We start from the raw sequence: 12,545 nt of genomic DNA, 5'->3' as shown, positions 1-12,545 counted from the left end.
TGGTTTTGGAGTTAAGTTATAATGAGTGTGGCAGTTATACTGTCAATATAAGTAAAAAAATATTGTTTATATTTGTAAACCTTACCAAAATACCTGATTCTAGTAAAACTCACATAAATTCAATTTTACAGCCATTTTTATACAAATTGCATGTTTGGTTTTGGAGTTATTTTTATATAACTTTCATATTTAGTATGACAGTTATACCATCATATTGAGTAAAACAAACAACTAATTTGTGTCTTTACAAACCTTACAAAATATTTGTTACCAGTAAAACTCACAAAGATACATTTCTCCAGGCATTTTTTTGCCATTTTGCATGTGTGGTTTAGGAGTTATGTTTAAATAACTGTCAAATTGAGTGTGGCAGTTATACTGTCATTATAAGTAAAACCTAATTTTTGTATTTGTAAACCTTACCAAAATACCTGATTCTAGTTAAACTCACATAGATTCAATATTACAGACATTTTTATACGGATTGCATGTTTGGTTTTGGAGTTATGTTTATATAACTTTCATATTTAGTATGACAGTTATACAATCATATTGAGTAAAAAAAACTAACTTGTGTCTTTACAAACCTTACAATTTTTTTTTCCCCAGTAAAACTCACAAAGATACATTTCTCCAGGCATTATTAGCCATTTTGCATGTGTGGTTTAGGAGTTATGTTTAAATAACTGTCAAATCAAATGTTGCAGTTATACTGTCATTATGAGTAAAACCCAGGCTTTGTATTTGTCAACCTTACCAAAATACCTGATTCTGGTAAAACTCACATAGATTCATAATTACAGGCAGTTTAAGACATATTGCAAGTTTGGTTTAGGAGTTTGGTTTTGGAATTATGTTTATATAACTTTCATATTTAGTATGACATTCATACCATCATATTGAGTAAAAAAAAACGAACTTTTGTCTTTACAAACCTTACAAAATATTTTTTTCTAGTAAAACTTACAAAGATACATTTCTCCAGGCATTATTAGCCATTTTGCATGTGAGGTTTAAGGGTTATGTTTAAATAACTGTCGTATTGAGTGTGGCAGTTACACTGTCTTTATGAATAAAACCTATTTTTTGTATTTGTAAACCTTACCAAAATACATGATTTTGGTAAAACTCACAAATATAGAATTTTACAGGCATTTTTATACATAATGCATGTTTGGTTTTAGGGTTATGTTTATAAAACTTTCATATTTAGTATGACAGTTATACAATCATATTGAGTAAAAAAAAACCGAACTTGTGTCTTTACAAACCTTACAAATTGTTTTGTTTTTTCAGGAAAACTCACAAAGATACATTTCTCCAGGGATTATTAGCCATTTTTTATGTGTGGTTTAGGAGTTACATTATGTTTAAATAACTGTCAGATTGAATGTGACAGTATACTGTCATAGTGAGTAAAACCTACTTTTTGTATTTGTAAACCTTACCAATTTACCTGATTCTGGTAAAACTCACATAGATACAATATTACAGGCATTTTTAGACATAATGCATGTTTGGTTTTGGAGTTATGTTTATATAACTTTCATATTTAGTATGACAGTTATGCCATCATATTGAGTAAAAAAAACTAACTTGTGTCTTTTTAAACCTTAAAAAATATTTTTTTTCCAGTAAAACTCACAAAGATACATTTCTCCAGGCATTATTAGCCATTAATCATGTTTGGTTTAGGAGTTATGTTTAAATAACTGTCATATTGAGTGTGGCAGTTATACTGTCATTATGAGTAAAACCTATTTTTTGTATTTGTAAACCTAACCAAAATACCTGATTCTGATAAAACTCCTATAGATACAATATTGCAGGATTTTTTTAGACATAAAGCATTTTTCCATCATATTGAGTAAAAAAAACTAACTTGTGTCTATACAAACTTTACAAAAATGTTTTTTTCCATTAAAACTCACAAAAATACATTTCTCCAGTTATGATAGCCATTTTGCATGTGTGGTTTAGAATTTATGTTTAAATAACAGTCAGATTGAATGTGACAGTATACTGTCATAGTGAGTAAAACCAAAATGTAATATTTGCAAACCTTACAAAAACAACTGATTCTAGTACAATTCTCATGGATACAATATTACAGGCATTTTTAGACATAATGCATGTTTGGTTTTGGAGTTATAATTACATTACTTTTACATTTAGTATGACAGTAATACTGTCATATTGAGTAAAAAGAAAAAAAATTGTGTCTTTATAAACCTTACGAATTCTTTTTTTCCAGTAAAACTCACATAGATACATTTCTCCAGGCGTTTTTAGTCATTTTGCATGTGTGGTTTAGTAGTTATGTTTAAATAACTGTCAGATTGAATGTGACAGTATGCTGTCATAGTGAGTAAAGCCAATATTTTGTATTTGCAAACCTTACAAAAACAACTGTTTCTAGTAAAACTCACATGGATACAATATTACAGGCATTTTTAGACATAATGCATGTTTGGTTTTGGAGTTATGTTTATATAACTTTCAAATTCAGTATGACGGTTATACTGTCATGTTGAGTTAAAAAAAGGAAATTGTGTCTTTACAAACCTTACAAAATATTTTTTTCCCCAATAAAAATCACAAAGATACATTTCTCCAGGCATTATTAGCCATTTTGCATGTGTGGTTTAGGAGTTATGTTTAAATAACTGTCATATCAAATATTGAAGTTATACTGTCATTATGAGTATGACCCAAGTTTTGTATTTGTAAACCTTACCAAAATATCTGATTCTGGTAAAACTCACATAGATTTAATACCACAGGCATTTTTAGACGGATTGCGAGTTTGGTTTTGGAGTTATGTTTATTTAACTTTCATATTTAGTATGACAGTTATAAAACTTGTGTCTTTACAAACCTTACAAAATATTTTTTTTCCAGCAAAACTCACAAAGATTCATTTCTCCAGGCATTATTAGCCATTTAGCTTGTTTGGATTAGGAGAGATAACTGTCAGATTGAATGTGACAGTTATTTTTAAAACTGTCCTAGTGAGTAAAACCAATATTTTGTATTTGCAAAAGTTACAAAAACATATGATTCTAGTAAAACTTACATGGATACAATATTACAGGCATTTTTAGACATAATGCATGTTTGGTTTTGGAGTTATGTTTATATAACTTTTACATTTATTATGACAGTTATACTGTCAAATAGAGTAAACAAACAACAACTAACTAGTGTATTTAAAAACCTTACAATTTTTTTTCCCCCCAGTAAAACTGACAAAGATACTTTTCTACAGGCATTATTAGCCATTTAGCATATTTTGTTTAGGAGTTATCTTTAAATAACTGTCATTTTGAATGTGGCAGTTATACTGTCATTATGAGTAAAACCTATTTTTTGTATTTGTAAACTTTACCAAAATACCTGTTTCTAGTGAAATTCACATGGATTCAAAAATTACGCATTTTTAAATATAAGGCATGTTTGGTTTTGGAGTCATGTTTATATAACTTTCATATTTAGTATGACAATTATACCATCATATTGAGTAAAAAAAAACTAACTTGTGTCTTTACAAACCTTACAAATTATTGTTTTCCAGTAAAACTCACAAATATACATTTTTCCAGGCATTATTAGCCTTTGAGCATGTTTGGTTTAGGAGTTATGTTTAAATAAATGTCATTTTGAATGTGGCAGTTATATTGTCATTATGAGTAAAACCTAATTTTTGTATTTGTAAACCTTACCAAAATACATAATTCAGGTAAAACTCATGTATAAAAACTATTACAGGCATTTTTAGACATAATACATGTTTTAGTTTGGAGTTATGTTTATATAACTTTCATATTTAGCAAGACAGCTATACTGTCATATTGAGTAAAAAAAAAGTAACTTGTGTCTTTACAAACCTTACAAAATATTTTTTTTTTTCCGGTAAAACTCACAAGAATACATTTTTCCAAGCATTATTAGCCATTTTGCATGTGTGGTTTAGGAGTTATATTTAAATAACTGTCATACGCAGTGGAAGAATGGCCGTGCGCGACCCGAGGGTCCCTGGTTCAATCCCCACCTAGTACCAACCTCGTCATGTCCGTTGTGTCCTGAGCAAGACACTTCACCCTTGCTCCTGACGGGTGCTGGTTAGCGCCTTGCATGGCAGCTCCCTCCATCAGTGTGTGACTGTGTGTGATAATGGATAAATGTGGAAGTAGTGTCAAAGCGCTTTGAGTACCTTGAAGGTAGAAAAGCGCTATACAAGTACAACCCATTTATCATTTATTATATTGAGTGTGGCAGTTATACTGTCATTATGAGTAAAACCTAATTTTTGTATTTGTAAACCTTAACAAAATACCTGATTCTAGTAAAACTCACATAGATTCAATATTACAGGCATTTGTAGACGGATTGCATGTTTGTTTTTGAAGATTTGTTTATAAACTTTCAAATTTAGTAAGATAGTTATACCATTATATTGAGTAAAAAAACTATTTTGTGTCTTTACAAACCATACAAACTATTTTTTTTCCAGTACATTTTACAAAGATACATTTCTCCAGGCATTATTAGCCATTTTGCATGTGTGGTTTCGAATTTAAGTTTAAATAACAGTCGGATTGAATGTGACAGTATACTGTCATTGTGAGTAAAACCAAAATGTTGTATTTGCAAACTTAAAAAAAAACTGATTTTACTAAAATTCACATGGACACAATATTATAAGCATTTTTAGACATAATGCATGTTTGGTTTTGGAGTTATGTTTATATAACTTTCAAATTTAGTATGACAGTAATACTGTCATATTGAGTAAAAAAAAAGTAACTTGTGTCTTTACAAACCTTACAATGTTTTATTTTTTCCAGTAAAACTCACAAAGGCACATTTCTCCAGGCATTAATAGCCATTTAGCATTTGTGGTTTAGGATTCATGTTTAATTAACAGTCAGCTTGAATGTGACAATATACTGTCATAGTGAGTAAAACCAACATTTTGTATTTGCAAACCTTACAAAAACAACTGATTCTACTAAAACTCACATAGATACAATATTATAAGCATTTTTAGACAAAATGAAATTTTGGTTTTGAAGTTATGTCTATATAACTTTCACATTTAGTAGGACAGTATACCGTCATATTGAGTAAAAAAAAAAACTTGTGTCTTTACAAACCTTACAATTTATTTTTTTCCAGTGAAACTCACAAATATACATTTATCCAGGCATTATTTACCATTTCGCATGTGTCGTTTAAATAACTGTCATATTAAGTGTGGCAGTTATACTGTCATTATTAGTAAAACCTAATTTTTGTATTTGTAAACCTTACCAAAATACCTTAATCTAGTAAAACTCACATTAATTCAATACTACAGATATTTTTAGACGGATTGCACGTTTGGTTTTGGAGTTTTGTTAATACAATTTTCATATTTCGTATGACAGTTAAACTGTCATATTGAGTAAAGAAAACTAACTTGTGTCTTTACAAACCTTACAAAATATTTTTTTTCCAGTGAAACTCACAAGGATACATTTCTCCAGGCATTATTAACCATTTTGCATGTGTGGTTTAGGAGTTATGTTACTGTCATATTGAACATGGCAGTTATACTGTCATTATGAGTAAAACCCAATTTTTGTATTTGTAAACCTTACCAAAATACCTGATTCTGGTAAAACTCACATAGATTCAATATTACAGGCATTTTTAGACGGACTGCAAGTTTGGTTTTGGAGTTATGTTTATTTAACTTGCATATTTAGTACGACAGTTATACTGTCATATTGAGTAAAAAAAAAACTATTTTGTGTCTTTACAACCCTAACAAACTATTTTTTTTCCAGTACATTTTACAAAGATACATGTCTCCAGGCATTATTAGCCATTTTGCATGTGTGGTTTAGGAGTTATGTTTAAATAACTGTCATATTGAGTGTGGCAGTTATACTGTCATTATGAGTAAAATCTATTTTTTGTATTTGTAAACCTTACCAAAATACCTGATTCTGATAAAACTCACATAGATACAATATTACAGGATTTTTTTAGACATAAAGCATATTTCCATCATATTGAGTAAAAAAAACTAACTTGTGTCTAAACAAACCTTACAAAGTTTTTTTTTTTTTCAAAAAAAACTCACACAAATACATTTCTCCAGTTATTATAAGCCATTTTGCATCTGTGGTCTAGAATTTATGTCTAAATAACAGTCAGATTGAATGTGACAGTATACTGTCATAGTGAGTAAAACCAAAATGTAATATTTGCAAACCTTACAAAAACAACTGATTCTAGTAAAACTCACATGGGTACATAATTACAGGCATTTTTAGACATAATGCATGTTTGGTTTTGGAGTTATGTTTTTATAACTTTCATTTTTAGTATGACAGTTATGCCATCATATTGAGTAAAAAAAACTAACTTATGTCTTTATAAACCTTAAAAAATATTTTTTTCCAGTAAAACTCACAAAGATACATTTCTCCAGGCATTATTAGCCATTAATAATGTTTGGTTTAGGAGTTATGTTTAAATAACTGTCATATTGAGTGTGGCAGTTATACTGTCATTATGAGTAAAACCTATTTTTTGTATTTGTAAACCTTACCAAAATACCTGATTCTGATAAAACTCACATAGATACAATATTGCAGGATTTAGACATAAAGAATATTTCCATCATGATGAGTAAAAAAAACTAACTTGTGTCTATACAAACCTTACAAAATATATTTTTTCCAGTAAAACTCACAAAGATACCTTTCTCCAGGCATTATTAGCCATTTAGCATATTTTGTTTAGGAGTTATGTTATAATAACTGTCATTTTGAATGTGGCAGTTATACTGTCATTATGAGTAAAACCTATTTTTTGTATTTGTAAACCTTACCAAAATACCTGTTTCTAGTGAAACTCACATGGATTCAAAATTCAAGCATTTTTAAACATAAGGCATGTTTGGTTTTGGAGTTATGTTTATATAACTTTCATATTTAGTATGACAGTTATACCATCATATTGAGTAAAAAAAAAACTAACTTGTGTCTTTACAAACATTACAAATTATTGTTTTCCAGTAAAACTCACAAATATACATTTGTCCAGGCATTATTAGTCTTTGAGCGTGTTTGTTTTAGGAGTTTTGTTTAAATAAATGTCATTTTGATTGTGGCAGTTATATTGTCATTATGAGTAAAACCTAATTTGTTTATTTGTAAACCTTACCAAAATACATAATTCAGGTGAAATATATTACAGGCATTTTTAGACATAATGCATGTTTATATAACTTTCATATTTAGTAAGACAGCTATACTGTCATATTGAGTAAAAAAAGACTAACTTGTGTCTTTACAAACATTACAATTTTTTTTGTTTCCAGTAAAACTCACAAAGGCACATTTCGCCAGGCTTAAATAGCCATTCAGCATTTGTGGTTTAGGATTTATGTTTAAATAACTGTCATATTGCGTGTGGCAGTTATACTGTCATTATGAGTAAAACTTAGTTTTTGTATTTGTAAACCTTACCAAAGTACCTGATTGTAGTAAAACTCACTTAGTTACAATATTACAGGCCTTTTTATACGAATTGCATGTTTGGTTTTGGAGTTATTTTTATATAACTTTCATATTTAGTATGACAGTTATACCATCATATTGAGTAAAACAAACAACTAATTTGTGTCTTTACAAACCTTACAAAATATTTGTTACCAGTAAAACTCACAAAGATACATTTCTCCAGGCATTTTTTGCCATTTTGCATGTGTGGTTTAGGAGTTATGTTTAAATAACTGTCAAATTGAGTGTGGCAGTTATACTGTCATTATAAGTAAAACCTAATTTTTGTATTTGTAAACCTTACCAAAATACCTGATTCTAGTTAAACTCACATAGATTCAATATTACAGACATTTTTATACGGATTGCATGTTTGGTTTTGGAGTTATGTTTATATAACTTTCATATTTAGTATGACAGTTATACAATCATATTGAGTAAAAAAAACTAACTTGTGTCTTTACAAACCTTACAATTTTTTTTTCCCCAGTAAAACTCACAAAGATACATTTCTCCAGGCATTATTAGCCATTTTGCATGTGTGGTTTAGGAGTTATGTTTAAATAACTGTCAAATCAAATGTTGCAGTTATACTGTCATTATGAGTAAAACCCAGGCTTTGTATTTGTCAACCTTACCAAAATACCTGATTCTGGTAAAACTCACATAGATTCATAATTACAGGCAGTTTAAGACATATTGCAAGTTTGGTTTAGGAGTTTGGTTTTGGAATTATGTTTATATAACTTTCATATTTAGTATGACATTCATACCATCATATTGAGTAAAAAAAAACGAACTATTGTCTTTACAAACCTTACAAAATATTTTTTTCTAGTAAAACTTACAAAGATACATTTCTCCAGGCATTATTAGCCATTTTGCATGTGAGGTTTAAGGGTTATGTTTAAATAACTGTCGTATTGAGTGTGGCAGTTACACTGTCTTTATGAATAAAACCTATTTTGTGTATTTGTAAACCTTACCAAAATACATGATTTTGGTAAAACTCACATATATAGAATTTTACAGGCATTTTTATACATAATGCATGTTTGGTTTTAGGGTTATGTTTATAAAACTTTCATATTTAGTATGACAGTTATACAATCATATTGAGTAAAAAAAAAACGAACTCGTGTCTTTACAAACCTTACAAATTGTTTTTTTTTCAGGAAAACTCACAAAGATACATTTCTCCAGGGATTATTAGCCATTTTTTATGTGTGGTTTAGGAGTTACATTATGTTTAAATAACTGTCAGATTGAATGTGACAGTATACTGTCATAGTGAGTAAAACCTACTTTTTGTATTTGTAAACCTTACCAATTTACCTGATTCTGGTAAAACTCACATAGATACAATATTACAGGCATTTTTAGACATAATGCATGTTTGGTTTTGGAGTTATGTTTATATAACTTTCATATTTAGTATGACAGTTATGCCATCATATTGAGTAAAAAAAAACTAACTTGTGTCTTTTTAAACCTCAAAAAATATTTTTTTCCAGTAAAACTCACAAAGATACATTTCTCCAGGCATTATTAGCCATTAATCATGTTTGGTTTAGGAGTTATGTTTAAATAACTGTCATATTGAGTGTGGCAGTTATACTGTCATTATGAGTAAAACCTATTTTTTGTATTTGTAAACCTAACCAAAATACCTGATTCTGATAAAACTCCTATAGATACAATATTGCAGGATTTTTTTAGACATAAAGCATATTTCCATCATATTGAGTAAAAAAAACTAACTTGTGTCTATACAAACTTTACAAAAATGTTTTTTTCCATTAAAACTCACAAAAATACATTTCTCCAGTTATGATAGCCATTTTGCATCTGTGGTTTAGAATTTATGTTTAAATAACAGTCAGATTGAATGTGACAGTATACTGTCATAGTGAGTAAAACCAAAATGTAATATTTGCAAACCTTACAAAAACAACTGATTCTAGTAAAATTCTCATGGATACAATATTACAGGCATTTTTAGACATAATGCATGTTTGGTTTTGGAGTTATAATTATATTACTTTTACATTTAGTATGACAGTAATACTGTCATATTGAGTAAAAAGAAAAAAAATTGTGTCATTATAAACCTTACGAATTCTTTTTTTCCAGTAAAACTCACATAGATACATTTCTCCAGGCGTTTTTAGTCATTTTGCATGTGTGGTTTAGTAGTTATGTTTAAATAACTGTCAGATTGAATGTGACAGTATGCTGTCATAGTGAGTAAAGCCAATATTTTGTATTTGCAAACCTTACAAAAACAACTGTTTCTAGTAAAACTCACATGGATACAATATTACAGGCATTTTTAGACATAATGCATGTTTGGTTTTGGAGTTATGTTTATATAACTTTCAAATTCAGTATGACGGTTATACTGTCATGTTGAGTTAAAAAAAGGAAATTGTGTCTTTACAAACCTTACAAAATATTTTTTTTCCCATTAAAATTCACAAAGATACATTTCTCCAGGCATTATTAGCCATTTTGCATGTGTGGTTTAGGAGTTATGTTTAAATAACTGTCATATCAAATATTGAAGTTATACTGTCATTATGAGTATGACCCAAGTTTTGTATTTGTAAACCTTACCAAAATATCTGATTCTGGTAAAACTCACATAGATTTAATACTACGGGCATTTTTAGACGGATTGCGAGTTTGGTTTTGGAGTTATGTTTATTTAACTTTCATATTTAGTATGACAGTTATAAAACTTGTGTCTTTACAAACCTTACAAAATATTTTTTTTCCAGCAAAACTCACAAAGATTCATTTCTCCAGGCATTATTAGCCATTTAGCTTGTTTGGATTAGGAGAGATAACTGTCAGATTGAATGTGACAGTTATTTTTAAAACTGTCCTAGTGAGTAAAACCAATATTTTGTATTTGCAAAAGTTACAAAAACATATGATTCTAGTAAAACTTACATGGATACAATATTACAGGCATTTTTAGACATAATGCATGTTTGGTTTTGGAGTTATGTTTATATAACTTTTACATTTATTATGACAGTTATACTGTCAAATAGAGTAAAAAAACAACAACTAACTAGTGTATTTAAAAACCTTAAAAAAAATTTTTTTCCCCAGTAAAACTGACAAAGATACTTTTCTACAGGCATTATTAGCCATTTAGCATATTTTGTTTAGGAGTTATCTTTAAATAACTGTCATTTTGAATGTGGCAGTTATACTGTCATTATGAGTAAAACCTATTTTTTGTATTTGTAAACTTTACCAAAATACCTGTTACTAGTGAAATTCACATGGATTCAAAAATTACGCATTTTTAAATATAAGGCATGTTTGGTTTTGGAGTCATGTTTATATAACTTTCATATTTAGTATGACAATTATACCATCATATTGAGTAAAAAAAACTAACTTGTGTCTTTACAAACCTTACAAATTATTGTTTTCCAGTAAAACTCACAAATATACATTTTTCCAGGCATTATTCGCCTTTGAGCATGTTTGGTTTAGGAGTTATGTTTAAATAAATATCATTTTGAATGTGGCAGTTATATTGTCATTATGAGTAAAACCTAATTTTTGTATTTGTAAACCTTACCAAAATACATAATTCAGGTAAAACTCATGTATAAAAAATATTACAGGCATTTTTAGACATAATACATGTTTTAGTTTGGAGTTATGTTTATATAACTTTCATATTTAGTAAGACAGCTATACTGTCATATTGAGTAAAAAAAAAGTAACTTGTGTCTTTACAAACCTTACAAAATATTTTTTTTTTTCCGGTAAAACTCACAAGAATACATTTTTCCAAGCATTATTAGCCATTTTGCATGTGTGGTTTAGGAGTTATATTTAAATAACTGTCATACGCAGTGGAAGAATGGCCGTGCGCGACCCGAGGGTCCCTGGTTCAATCCCCACCTAGTACCAACCTCGTCATGTCCGTTGTGTCCTGAGCAAGACACTTCACCCTTGCTCCTGACGGGTGCTGGTTAGCGCCTTGCATGGCAGCTCCCTCCATCAGTGTGTGACTGTGTGTGATAATGGATAAATGTGGAAGTAGTGTCAAAGCGCTTTGAGTACCTTGAAGGTAGAAAAGCGCTATACAAGTACAACCCATTTATCATTTATTATATTGAGTGTGGCAGTTATACTGTCATTATGAGTAAAACCTAATTTTTGTATTTGTAAACCTTAACAAAATACCTGATTCTAGTAAAACTCACATAGATTCAATATTACAGGCATTTGTAGACGGATTGCATGTTTGTTTTTGAAGATTTGTTTATAAACTTTCAAATTTAGTAAGACAGTTATACCATTATATTGAGTAAAAAAACTATTTTGTGTCTTTACAAACCATACAAACTATTTTTTTTCCAGTACATTTTACAAAGATACATTTCTCCAGGCATTATTAGCCATTTTGCATGTGTGGTTTCGAATTTAAGTTTAAATAACAGTCGGATTGAATGTGACAGTATACTGTCATTGTGAGTAAAACCAAAATGTTGTATTTGCAAACTTTAAAAAAAACTGATTTTACTAAAATTCACATGGACACAATATTATAAGCATTTTTAGACATAATGCATGTTTGGTTTTGGAGTTATGTTTATATAACTTTCAAATTTAGTATGACAGTAATACTGTCATATTGAGTAAAAAAAAGTAACTTGTGTCTTTACAAACCTTACAATGTTTTATTTTTTCCAGTAAAACTCACAAAGGCACATTTCTCCAGGCATTAATAGCCATTTAGCATTTGTGGTTTAGGATTTATGTTTAATTAACAATCAGATTGAATGTGACAATATACTGTCATAGTGAGTAAAACCAAAATTTTGTATTTGCAAACCTTACAAAAACAACTGATTCTACTAAAACTCACATAGATACAATATTATAAGCATTTTTAGACAAAATGAAATTTTGGTTTTGAAGTTATGTCTATATAACTTTCACATTTAGTAGGACAGT

Source organism: Nerophis lumbriciformis, linkage group LG30 (assembly GCF_033978685.3).
Source record: "Nerophis lumbriciformis linkage group LG30, RoL_Nlum_v2.1, whole genome shotgun sequence".
Lineage (NCBI taxonomy): Eukaryota > Metazoa > Chordata > Actinopteri > Syngnathiformes > Syngnathidae > Nerophis > Nerophis lumbriciformis.
This window is presented reverse-complemented; position numbering follows the sequence as displayed.